This window comes from Cryptomeria japonica, chromosome 2, assembly GCF_030272615.1.
Source record: "Cryptomeria japonica chromosome 2, Sugi_1.0, whole genome shotgun sequence".
NCBI classification, from domain to species: Eukaryota; Viridiplantae; Streptophyta; class Pinopsida; order Cupressales; family Cupressaceae; genus Cryptomeria; species Cryptomeria japonica.
In genome coordinates, this window is record NC_081406.1 from 448,169,436 (window position 1) to 448,182,263 (window position 12,828).

Sequence of the window (12,828 nt, forward strand, 5' to 3'; positions counted from 1 at the left end):
GGAGAACCAAACCTAGACCTATGTACATTTGTAAAACTAGGGTTTGTCTATTTGGAGAGACAACACCCCGTTTGTATCATATTTTATTTGTGAAAGTGCATGTGGCATGTGTGTTAAATTGAATTTATTAAATTGTGTAAATCCAACAAGAGACAAAATTTCATGTGTAATTTTGTAAAAGTATTTTTATTGTGTCATGACACATGTGTTGATTTATGTCTTGATTTTTGAATTGTCTCTTGGAGGAAGTTGTTTTAACCATAGCTTTTCCAAATAATTTAATGTGGTTCTATATTTTCCTTGGGTAGAGAATCTTTGGGGTGGTCAACTTAGGTTTGACCCAAAAATTAACTTTAGATGGGTTTAAAAGGGGTTAAATGGACTCATAGAGATAGTTTAAAGGTGTTTCCTAAATCCCATAAGGTATACCTAAGGGTTAGGAGTAATTTTAGGCATGTGACAACTCTCATGTGGCTGTTTAGTCACCCTAAAAAGTGAGTTTTATAAGATGTGTGAAAATTGAATTTAGAAGGCATCATCTAGGTTAGTAACTTTCCCTTTTGGATGAGAGATCCCTTTTGATCTTTTTCGGACTTTTTCCTTTTTCAATTTTAGAAACCTGTGAGAACTCTCACTAAGGTCTTCTTAGGCAAGAATGTGAGATTTTGCGGAAAATCGCCCACTCTCGATTTTTGGAGACAAGGCAATTTTGAAAGAAAAGATAGATTTGGTTTAGGAATTTGGCTAAGTGTAGAGAAGAAAGGAATTGTGGAATTGGGCTGCTCATCCTCAACTAATCTAGTATACCTTTGGGTAGTTTGAAGGTTGGTTTAACTTCTCTTTGTATTGTGTTCATGTTGCATGTTATGTTGAAAAGATTTGCTTGTGTAAAAAAGGCTAGTTTCTTGTATTTTTTTTCTCCCTCGTGAATATTATTTTGTGTTCTATATTTTACTTCTTGTATGCATTTTCTATGCTTTGGGAGTAACCAAGGCCTCCTACTCTTGGGAGAGAGGATGGTTTTGTGGGTGGTAGAAGTTTGACAACCCTCGAGTGAGAGGCTCTCGTTATGAGAGTGATCTCAAGGGATATTTATGTGACCCTTGTTGCATGGTTTGTTTATGTATTTGGGGGGTCATAAGGAGGGAAATAAGGCATGAATGCCTTGGGGGGCATAAGGATGTGGGGTTATTATACTTATGATAAATCTTTGTTTTCCATGAGGTGGCTTTGTGTTTTTCCATACTTGCAGTCTCCTCATGGTACTTGGTCCACTACCACCCTTGAAAAGACATCACATTATGTGGTGCAGTGTAGCCTTGGTTGGGAATATGTTTGTGATTGTTTCCCCTTGTTTGTTGTGTTTGCATGTGTGTAACCTGTCTAGGACTTGGTTCTCCAAGCTCGAGGGTGGCTACTAGTTAGCCTAGGCTGGGAGGTGAGCACTCCATGGTCATATCCTATGATTTTATTTGTAGGTTGTTGAAAGAAAAGAAATGGACAAGTAGAAGTTGTTGGACTTATGTGTTCCAAGAAAAGAGTCGGAAATGGAATAGTTTATATTTTAAAGTTGCAGCAGTGTGAATGTAAAACTATATGTTGTAGATACTTTGAAAAGAAAATGTATTTATTTTAATTAAAGGTCCTTATTTAATAGAAATGAGAGATTACATTTGTATTGATGGCTATAATGTATTTTAAATGTACTCTAAAGGAATGTATTATTTTTGTTAAGTATTATTTTATTGCAAAAGAATGTGTATTGCTGGAATTAAGTTCCCTATAGTTATTATTAGTAGTATGCATGTTAGTTTTGAAAATGAAAAGCTTATTTTGCATGTTAGTTCTGAAAATAAAAGAATTAGTTGATTTCCTATGCTTATCTCTAAAGTTAAATTTAAATAATATAACATTTATATAGTTGTTGTAAAGTTTATTGTATTCTATCATTTACTTATTTGCAGAAAATAAAATCTAGAGATAAATAGCCTATTTGATTTAAATAATATCATATTCTATAGTTGCTATTTAATTTCATTGGATTTATGTCATTCATTTATTGCAGAAAATAAATCTAAATTATTTAGTCTATCTCTGATTTATACAGCAAGGTTATCAAAAAAAAAAAAATACATTGATTTAAATTTGAATAAATTAAATAATGTGTTTCAAGGATTAAAATAATAGTGTATATTGGCATGGTAAAATCAGCCCTAGAAATCTAGTGCATCTAATATATATATATATATATATATATATATATATATATATATATATATATATATATATATGTACATATATGTATATATATGTACATATATGTATGTATATATATATATATGTATATATATGAAAAAAAAATTATATATATACAATGATATTTAAATATAAAAACATATATATATATATATATATATATATATAATTATTTTTAAAAACACAAAAAAAAATATATAAAGAAAAATATTAAAAAAACAAAAAACAAAGGAGGGGTTACGGGCCGAACCCACTATGTTAATCACAGTGGTCGATGCGGCCGGAGGGGGGGCCGCCACTGTGGGCGACCACAGTGGTCGGCACGGGCCCTCCCACTGTGGTTAACCACAGTGGGGAGACCCTGGGCCACCACTGTGGTTTCCCACAGTGGGTGGCGTCCCGGGATACCCACCTCGGTGCCATTAGCAAACCCCTCCCTTGAAACCCTTCGCCGAGTTCGCCATGGCCTCTGCCGCTCCACCCTGCGTGAACCACCGCCCTGCACAAAAAAAGAAGAATAAAACCCTAGCCCGGGTAGGGTTAGGGTAGTATAAAAGAAAGAAGGGATTTTTAAAATGTAGGGCATTTTATAATATATATATTTTAGTTAGGGTTTTGCATGGGTAATTTATAATAAAGTGAAGACATATTTATTTACATACATACATACATACATACATAGATACATAGAATATATATATATATATATATATATATATATATATATATATATATATATATATATATATATATATATATATATATATATATATATATATATATATATATATATATATATATATATATATATATATATATATATTTTAAAAACATGAATGGATAGGGCAAATTGTAGATTAAACATTTTATTGGGTGTTTATAATTTATATATGTTTTAATAAACATATGGGTATAATTGAAAAGTTGTTTTGATTTAAAATACCTATGAAGTTAATCTTTTAGAAATTTTATAACAAATGGGATAAGTTATTTTGGCTATGGGTTCTTGGGTATTTTGGTTAATAAGGTATGTTTAAATAAAAGGGGGAATAATCTCACATATAAATATATCAGTGTTTATATATATATATATATATATATATATATATATATATATATAGTTTAAAATTATGGATGTATAAATTTGACTTTAATATAATTAGTTTATTTAACATTCATATTTTATATATGTTAAATAAACATTTAAATATGAAGTCTTAAATTTTAAATTAGTTTGGAGATGATCACTTAGGAAATTTATTCTGTTTGTAAATTATTTGGCTATAGGGAATTATTTTAGTCCACCTAGATATAGGTTCATGAGATTAAACTTTATAGGACAAATGTCGTTATGAATTTAATGGACCCTATAGTCGATTTAGTTTAAACACTTTTTAATTATTGTTAAACTAAAATATAGACATTTATAAACTAAGTGCTAGTACTAATTTAATTAGTCCCTAAAATCAATTAATGGTTATTGGAGATTAATTTTATCTATGTCAATTAATTGGCTAAATTAATTTATTGATTAAAATCGATGAGACAATAAATAATTCTTTTAATGTTCCGCATTTGATTTAAACAATTATCACTTACTTGAGTTGGTGGTTAGAGTTAACTCACACATAGTTAAGACAAACATGCTAGAGCATTTCATTTTAGGAAATTTAATGTTATTAAGTTGTGATTTAAAAAATAAAATTATCCTGTTCGTGCCGAAAAGTTTGGGCATGACATAAATCCACCTTCAAGTGATGACCACAAGTGGGTGCTCATAGCCAATGATTATTTTACTAAGTGGACTGGGGTTGTAGCACTAAAGGAAGCCAATGAGACAACTATTTTGAACTTTTATGATGAGTTGATAATTAGATTTGGTGTCCCTAAATGTATAGTTTCAGATAATGCTCTTGTTTTTGTAGGGAGTCAAATATCTGATTGGGTAGTAAAGAATGGTGTTTATCTCAACACCTCATCTAACTATTACCCTTGGGGAAATGGATATGCTGAGTCCACAAATAAGAATCTGCTTAGAATCATCAAAAGCACCATGGAAGGAAATCAGCGAACTTGGTATGCCAAGCTCAAATCAGCCTTATGGGATGATAGAATCATACCAAAGAGGTCCACTGGAATGTCTCCATACATGCTTGTGTATGGGAAAGAAGCAAGGTTGCCTATTTCACTTGAGTTTACAGCCCTTGATCTATCTAACCAGCTGGATATGATTGAAGAAGAGCCTATGACAACAAGATTGGCTCAGCTGATTGAGCTAGAGGAAGTTAGAAATGAGGCAATAAGGCAAATTGAGCATCACAAAGCTCATGAAAAGATCTTTTGATAAGAGGGATTCTCCTAGAGTGGTCAAGGAAGGTGATATTGTCCTGAAATGGGATGAATTCAAGAGTAGGCCAGGTAAGCATACAAAGTTTGATACTTTTTGGAGTGGGCCTTATATTATTTCTGAGTGCAAGCAGCACACTGCCTTCTAGTTGTCTAAGTTGGATGGTGAAGTTGAACCAATCCTAGTCAATGGGATTCACCTCAAGCATTTCTTTTGAGGTATGCCTAAAATTTGTACATATTTTCATTTTTCTAGTGGTCATAAGTGCTTTGCACAGTAGGTCAGTTTGTAGTTTTGTTTTCCCTAAGTGCCTAGTGCATAGTTCTGAAGGAGTAATAAGAGTCATACTACTACAATCCATCGAAACTATAGAAGAGAGGTATCCATTATATGAAACAAAGAATATGTTTATCCCCTGTCACACACAAAAGACATCTCCCTCATATAGCTGCAATAAATTGTTGCAGTGTTTCAGAAGTGTTTTGTTGTTTTGTCTTGTCCTAATCTGTCAATATGCATTCCTCATTCATGATAGTAAGATGTTAAGCTCACTGCCATAAACCACACACCTATACTCAATAGATTAGGAAAGGTTTTTGAGGGAAAAGAGAGTTTTTGCAGTCATGTGTGATGTGTTGTTTCAGCTTTCTATCAAGTTTCAGTGACTCTGTGCCCAATAGATAGAGTTAGGTAGCTGGTCAAGATGTTTAGCAGGCAAACACTCCGCAGAGGTCGCCAAAAACGTTACCTATTTTTGCTACTAGCTCAATCAGGTAGAGCTATGATATTTTACACATGAGCAAGAAGGTGCATTTTTTATTCAGCTAAATTGCATTCGTGATTATTTGAAAACAAAGACACAAGATTGCAATATCATTTTCATGGTAGAAAGATGCAGGAGATATCATATCAATATGCCTCATAAGGAGAAACAAGTGCTAAGTATGAATATAATACATGTTTTTCTCTAACTTGTTTGCTTCATGTGCAGACACAGGGAAAACAACTTTTTATTCATTGAATTATAGCATGTGGGGTAAAATGTGGCTCCCACAAGGGTTGAGCCAACATGCTTATCGAGATGGGTTTTTCTTTGCAGTTTTTTGAATTTTTGCCTTATTGGCAAGACCTACCCTGATCGACAAAACTTACCTGATGGAAAGGCCCAAGCGTAGACCATTTATCCCACATTGGCTGGGCGGAGGAAATTTATCACATTTATATGCAAGGCCGCATATATCCTTAGTGTCAAAGCTTATAGAATTTTGACAAGGAGCAATTCATATGGTGGGCCCCCTGCGTGTGCACGTGTCTTAAAGTGGCCCAATTTTGTAGTAAAAGGGAAAATTAACAGGCGAGTAGGTTGTGAAAGATCTGACGGCCATCGCTATACCGCTATGCAAAAGTGCTCGACTGTTAATCTCTACAACTTAGCGACTGATGAGATGGTGTCTAGTGGCAGAATCACAGACTGTCACCTGCTAGATAGGTGACGCCCAGATGGTGGCCAGCTGGATGTGCAATCAAACTAGAGGGTGACCTATCAAACAAATCTTGGCATCAATGGATCTCTAAATAGATTCACTGAAGGCATTGGTTTCATCAAAATAAGAGGTATCGATGAAACTACAGTTTCGATGAGACATGAAAATTGTTTGCCGAGGGAGGAAGTTTGGTCGAAAGACTGATGCCGAACAAACCAAAGTGAAATAGTGGGTCCAGTAGCGTTGAGGTGGTGGATGAGGCTGTGCTCAGGTGGATCCACAAGTAGGCCATAGGCTGATTCGTGTCAGGCCCGACAGACAATGTGGTGCCCAGGCAGATCTCATGAGCGAACAAGGGGATGCCACATGGTGACACGCCATAGAGGGGAGCAAATCAACTGGGGTTAATGGTCAAATAGATCAAGATAGATCGAGCAGTAATACGAGAGATCTAACATTGATCACTATATTGCTATAGAAAGAAGCTCACCAGTTATCTCCATGACTTGGCGACAAAGCACGTGCGGAAAAGTTGAGTGGCTTAGGTGCTAAGGATCGAGCAGTTTGAGGGCAGATCAATAGTCGTTGCTATACTGCAAGATGAAGATGCTTGATATTTATCCCCTGTGACATAGCAACGTGGTAGGTTGAGATGGCGGTCAAATGGTAGACAAGGTGGACCCACGAGCGAATGAGTGGTTGACATGTGGTGACACCATGGCATAAGAGAGAGCCGCTCAGAGATTCTTAAGGTCGAGCAGATTAAGATAGATCAACGGTGATCAAGAATGATCTGATAGCTGTCGCTAAGGCACAAGTAAAAGTTGCATGCCCACTTATCGCTGTGACCTAGCGACTGGTGAGGTGGCAAGTTGAGGTGGCCGCCCAGTTGGATCCACAGGTAAATCAGGATGTGCCACATGGCGAAGCACAAAAAGTTGCCATCGGTCATCAGAAGTTAGTATTTGGAGCGCACCATTGGCTATCGATACAACATGTTTAGGAGCTACACCGAAGACGCGAGGGAACAACACACCGTCGATAACACGATAAGAAGGTGCATGAGTTGTAAAACTGTCTACAGATGAGTGACTCCGTCCAGGTGAACTCAGCATGAAATGATGAGAAATCAACAATTTTGGAGGAGTTTTTCTTTCAGTTAGAGTCCTGATTTGGTGGAGAAATGACAACACATATTTTTGGAAGCCAAAATTCTTTTTTGATTTAAAAAAAAGTTTACTTGTATAAGGGACTTTTTTTTTCACTTAGTTGGGGAGTGCTGGAGTTTTCTGGTACTTGTGTAGCATTAGATATTCATGCTCCTATGACTCATTGCATATGAGTTTTCCAGATTTGTAATGCAAAAAATTTCTTATTTTCAATAGTGAAGCTGAGTTCCTCCTTGATACCTTTTGTCTAAGTGTTATGTTTGTAAGCATATTTGATTTAAAAATTGTGATTCTTCCATTGAATCCTTTATTTTATCTCAGTTTCTTTAGATGCTTAGTATAAAAGGTACATGTTATAGTGTAGGTTTCTACTTGTACGAGTTTTTCTTTTCTATCAGAATTGTGAGAATATCATTGCTCCTTTTGTGAACATCATAAAACTAACCTTTCATGAAAATCGTTTTTGCAAGCATGTGCATTCAAGTTGTGTGTCAGAAATAGATTCATTACTTGAGCATTTTTGTGCATTTGTAAGCATTTTAGATCATTTCAGTCATTGGTGGATCACCTTTTTAGCGATAGTTTCATTTTATGCATATCCTTCTATCCCTTTTCCAAGTCAATTTCAAGTTAGTATTAGGTAATCAAATAGGAAGCCAACCTATAATTTGGAGGTCTACTCTCATAATAGGATACCCACAGCCTCAGAGCAGTCCAATGTGTCACTAGATTGCAGGAATTTCAAGCTTGCATCGGGTGCAAATCCAAGTGACAACAGGTATATTTCAATGAACCGATAGTTATTCACTATGATAACTCTGCAGCTATTGACATATCAAAGAATCTGGTATTTCACTCTAAGACAAAACACATTTCTATCAAGTATAATTTTCTAAAGGAGAAGGTGGAAGCAAATGAAATCGGAATGGTTTATGTGAACACAAAAGAACAAATTGTAGATATCTTCACTAAACCTTTTCCTAAGGAATCATTTGAGTAATTTAGAGATACATTGGGAGTTTCTGCCCCTCTGGTAGAGACTTAAGTGGTTCTGATTGGCATTAGTATGACATGCATTATCAGAACTATCATTCATTCTGGATTCATGAGTTGGTGTTACTACTCAGGGGGAGTAGTAGTTGTGTGGTTCAGAGGATTTATGATTTTTTTTAATGTTTATGTCAGATTTATGGCATTGATGTCAAAGGGGGAGAGATATTTATGTGAAAAATAGAGCTTAATAGGGATATCATTCATAGGGGGAGTTTTGTCTATTGGTTCAGAACTTCATTGTCATATCATTTTGGGGAGTTTGTTGGATGTCTTCCTTTGGGGAGACTTGTTTGGCATTTCTTGGCACTTGGATTTTTTTCACATCTATTGTTTCCATCAATGCCAAAGGGGGCGATTGTTGGCAATTTGGAGGAATTGAATATGTCTTGCATTGTTGTTTGTTATTGATGTCAACACAGTTGTTTTGTTGTCTACCAACTTCTGATAGAGTGGTTGGTCTTTGATGTTGATCTGGAGATCTGTCTCCCACTTGGTCTGGTTGTTAGAATTGGTTTTGATTGGTTATTCGTGTTTTCCTAATGTGTACCATATTTAGTTGGTTTGTGATTTGATGATCTGGATGCTATCATTTATTCTAGTGAGCCTTTTGGTTACCGGTAAGGGTTTACTAGCAGTGCTTTGATGAAGATCTTTTGATGAATCTGATAAGTTGTGTTGTTGCGGCTTCTAGAAGGTTATCAGGATGTTGATGGTTATCATGTTCATTTTCTAGTTATTCATGGTGTTTCATTTGTTGTATGGTGACCTATTTTGGGTCTGGTTTTATTCTGTTAGGTTTTGGACCGATTTATGTAACATGTTGGTTGATGCTCCCGATGCATCACCGGATCGATTTATTGTTTGGTTTATGTTGTTTTGGTCTTAGGATGACTTGCTTTATCATTGGTCTGTAGGATTATGTAATGGATCTTTTGTATTATCTTTTAGGTGGCTGACCTAATTATTTAGGTCCCAAGTTGGTATAAATATAATGTAAGATCTCTTTGTAGATCATGATATGGGCTATGGGATTATCTATGTGCGAATAAAGTTATAATCATATGCAGAGGTTCTAGTCAATCATATGTGATTGAATTGGGTTTGTGCAAGAGTTTAAAGACCTCCGGTATTGAGCTTCACTAGAACTGTACTCAAGCATAGGAGATGTTATTCTTGCAGTTCAGTCATCTTTCTGGATTATAGTTTGGATTTATTTTTTTGTCAGTGAGGCTCCTTTTGTGATGAGTCATGTGCTCTAGGCAGTGTGCCTTCCTACATGTGCAAGCTCCTCTTTTTATAATCACATACTTGTTGCTGAAGTATTATCTGACTATAGATAGGCTTCGCACCATGGTTTTTCCCTTTACCAAGTTTTCCACGTACAATTATCGGTGTTATGTGTTATGGATGGTTGGTAATTATTTTGTAATTTATGTTTATGCTTAATTGTTATATCATCTATTCTGATAAAAGGTTTTGTGTGCTTAAAGTTTTATAATCTATTGACAACTAATTCACCCTACCTCTCAGTTGTCCACGGTTATCCTAACAGTTTGGTCCATTGAGCCTTACACCACCTCTACAAGAACTTCCAAAAGGCACAAGAAAGAATTTGCCTAATTTTTTGGGTGATGGTTCTCAACACCCTGATGAACACATTGTTGCTTTTTGTTAGGACCCAGAGGCAACTTAGAGGGGGGGGTGAATCAGTTGTCTAATAATTTTCTCAAATACAACTTTAACCAAACTTGAAACTTAATACCGGTAAACCAAACTAAATGTCGGTTAATAGATTAAAAGTTAATAGCAGTACCAGTGAAACTTAATGCATGAAATGGAAAGAGAAATAATATCCAAAAAACATAACAAAGAGATTTTTACGTGGAAACTCTATAAGGGGAAAAATCATAGTGGGAAACCTTACCCACAATTAGATGGTACTACTATAGATAGTATGTGTTTACAAATGGGGTCTGCACATGTAGAAAGGCCAGCAACCTAGAGCTCATTTCTCAATCACAAAATAGGATTCACACTGACTACAAAATGGATGATTAAATCCAATGATAATGTACTGCTCAAAGTTGCATCATTAATGCTAGATTTAGTACCGGTTAAGCTCTTTTTGACTTCTTCAAACCTCCCTTGAACCTTCAAGTGATGACTGCATGAGTAGCTCATCTTATATTCACATATACTAAATATCACAACCTTATAATACCTTATTGCCTATCACTTCTATATGAATCTCGCAATTGAGATCTTACATATATACCAAAACCTAAAACCAAATGTGTAGGTCGGCTCACTAAGAATATTACAATAAAAATCAATTACAACAAGTCAAGATACGATGCATCATGTCGGATCAACAACAATATTAATTGATTAAACTATCTCCATAACATGTCGTGCTGATCTAGGATAGATAATACATGTCAGTCCATAACCTAGACCAATTTGCCGATAACAACAAATATGTCAACTCGATTAGACCAATAAAAAAATCTCCAAAACCAAGTGTCCAAACCATGTCTTCGACATAACCAAGTGATCTCCAGATGATAAAAAGTTATTCTCAGTGTCGGTGAACCAAATACCGGTGACTGTGCATAAGTCACTGAACTTGCTAGTGAACATAATCAAAGATCTCCAGAAGGATAAGTGTTGATAAGTGTTGACATCAATGACAAAACCAAGCAACATATCCATAATACCAATAATCTCCCCCTTTTGTATTAATGGCAACACAAGATGGAAAAACTATCTAAGTGCCAAAGCAGAAATGCTAATAAACCAAAAACCAACAATCTCCAGAATAGACCAATATATAAATGCAGAGAGTAAAAGTCTCTCCCCCAATGAATAATCTCTCTCCAAAGGATAATGTTTTTTTCCATAGATATCTCTCCCACTTTGACATCAAATGCAAAATTAATGCAAATACCAAATACAACTTGTCATGCTTTGTAAAGTGTACCTGTACCTGCAAACACAATGCACTCAATAAATCATTACAAGCATGGTTAGAAGATTTAAATCAAAGAAAGACAAAACCATAGCTAATCGATTTATTGCCTCCTAGTAAATGCAAGTATGAAAAATGTTCACAGATTTGATTATGCAAATTTGAGTGACTTGACTACACTTAGATGGAGGATTTGAATGCTGAAAATGCATGATCTAGCAAGAATAACATGATTAAGCTATATGAATCTAGAAAATGAGCTAGAATTAAGATGCATTTAAGCTAAAATTGAGCATGATAACATTGCTAAAGATGATAAGCTATAGTAACAATGCAAATGACGAATCAAAATGATATGAATTGGGACCCATATTGCTCCAAAATGAGGTCTATTTATAGGATTTTCCAAGGCTAAGGGTGATGTGGCAAGAATCAACGGTTAAGATTAATCTAAAGATATCAATGGTTAAATTGGAAGAGGATGGCAAAGGGGGTTGGATTAAAGGGAACATCTGTCATCTCTATGGTGACAAGTGTCAAGAGGCTTCTAGAAGGGTTGGATGAAAGCGAACACTTAGTGACAAGTGTCACAAGGTTCTAGAGAATGTTGGATGAAAGGGGACATGGTGGTAGGTAGAATGGGTTAGGTTTAGGAATGGTTAGGTTTAGGAGTGGTAGAAGTTAGGAGAATTTGAATTTAAAAATTCAAATAATAGGAAAAAGGCTAATTAATCTCAACAACTCATGAATTTGATTTGTTTTAATTAATTAGAGGATTAGAAGAAATGATTTTGGATGAGGGAATTAATTAATTTGAATTAATTAATTAAAGGGGATGAAATGAACCTATTAAATAAATCCTTAGATTTATTAATAAGTAGATGAAAGGGGAAATTTAATCAAATTGCTTAGTGAATTCAATTAAATTGGGGAGGAGAGATTAATTAAATAATTGTTTATTTAATTAGTTATCTTCAAACCATTTTTAGGTGTATACATTTTTCCCCTCTTTAAAGCGAGGTGTGATGACGCGTTGATTCAAAGAATAATCTCATTGTGATGATGATATTGATTTGATAGGATGCCCCAGCTCTTGATTGCTAAATTCTGGTATGATGATGCCCCCTCTGGAGATCAATTGAGATAATTGATCTTTGGAGTTTTGTGAGATTGATATCCTAATAGATTTGATTTGATTTCTACAACTGTGGTTTGATGAAAATGTGAGTTCTTTGATTAGCTTGATTGCTTAGATTGATAAGATTGAAAAATCTTGATTGATTAGATTCAGTCTGGTTTCAGGAAGGATTCATCCTATATAAGACAACGATGATCAAAGCGTCTGGTTTCAGGAAGGATTCATCCTATATAAGACATGATCAGAATGTCTGGTTTCAGGAAGGATACATCCTGTATAAGACATGAATGAGAATTAGATCATCTAGTTTTAGGAAGGATTCATCCTATTTAAGACATGCTAGAATTGATTAGGTTTGATTGATTGATTTGATTTGATAAGGTTGATAGATAAATAACTGACAGTTTGTTGAT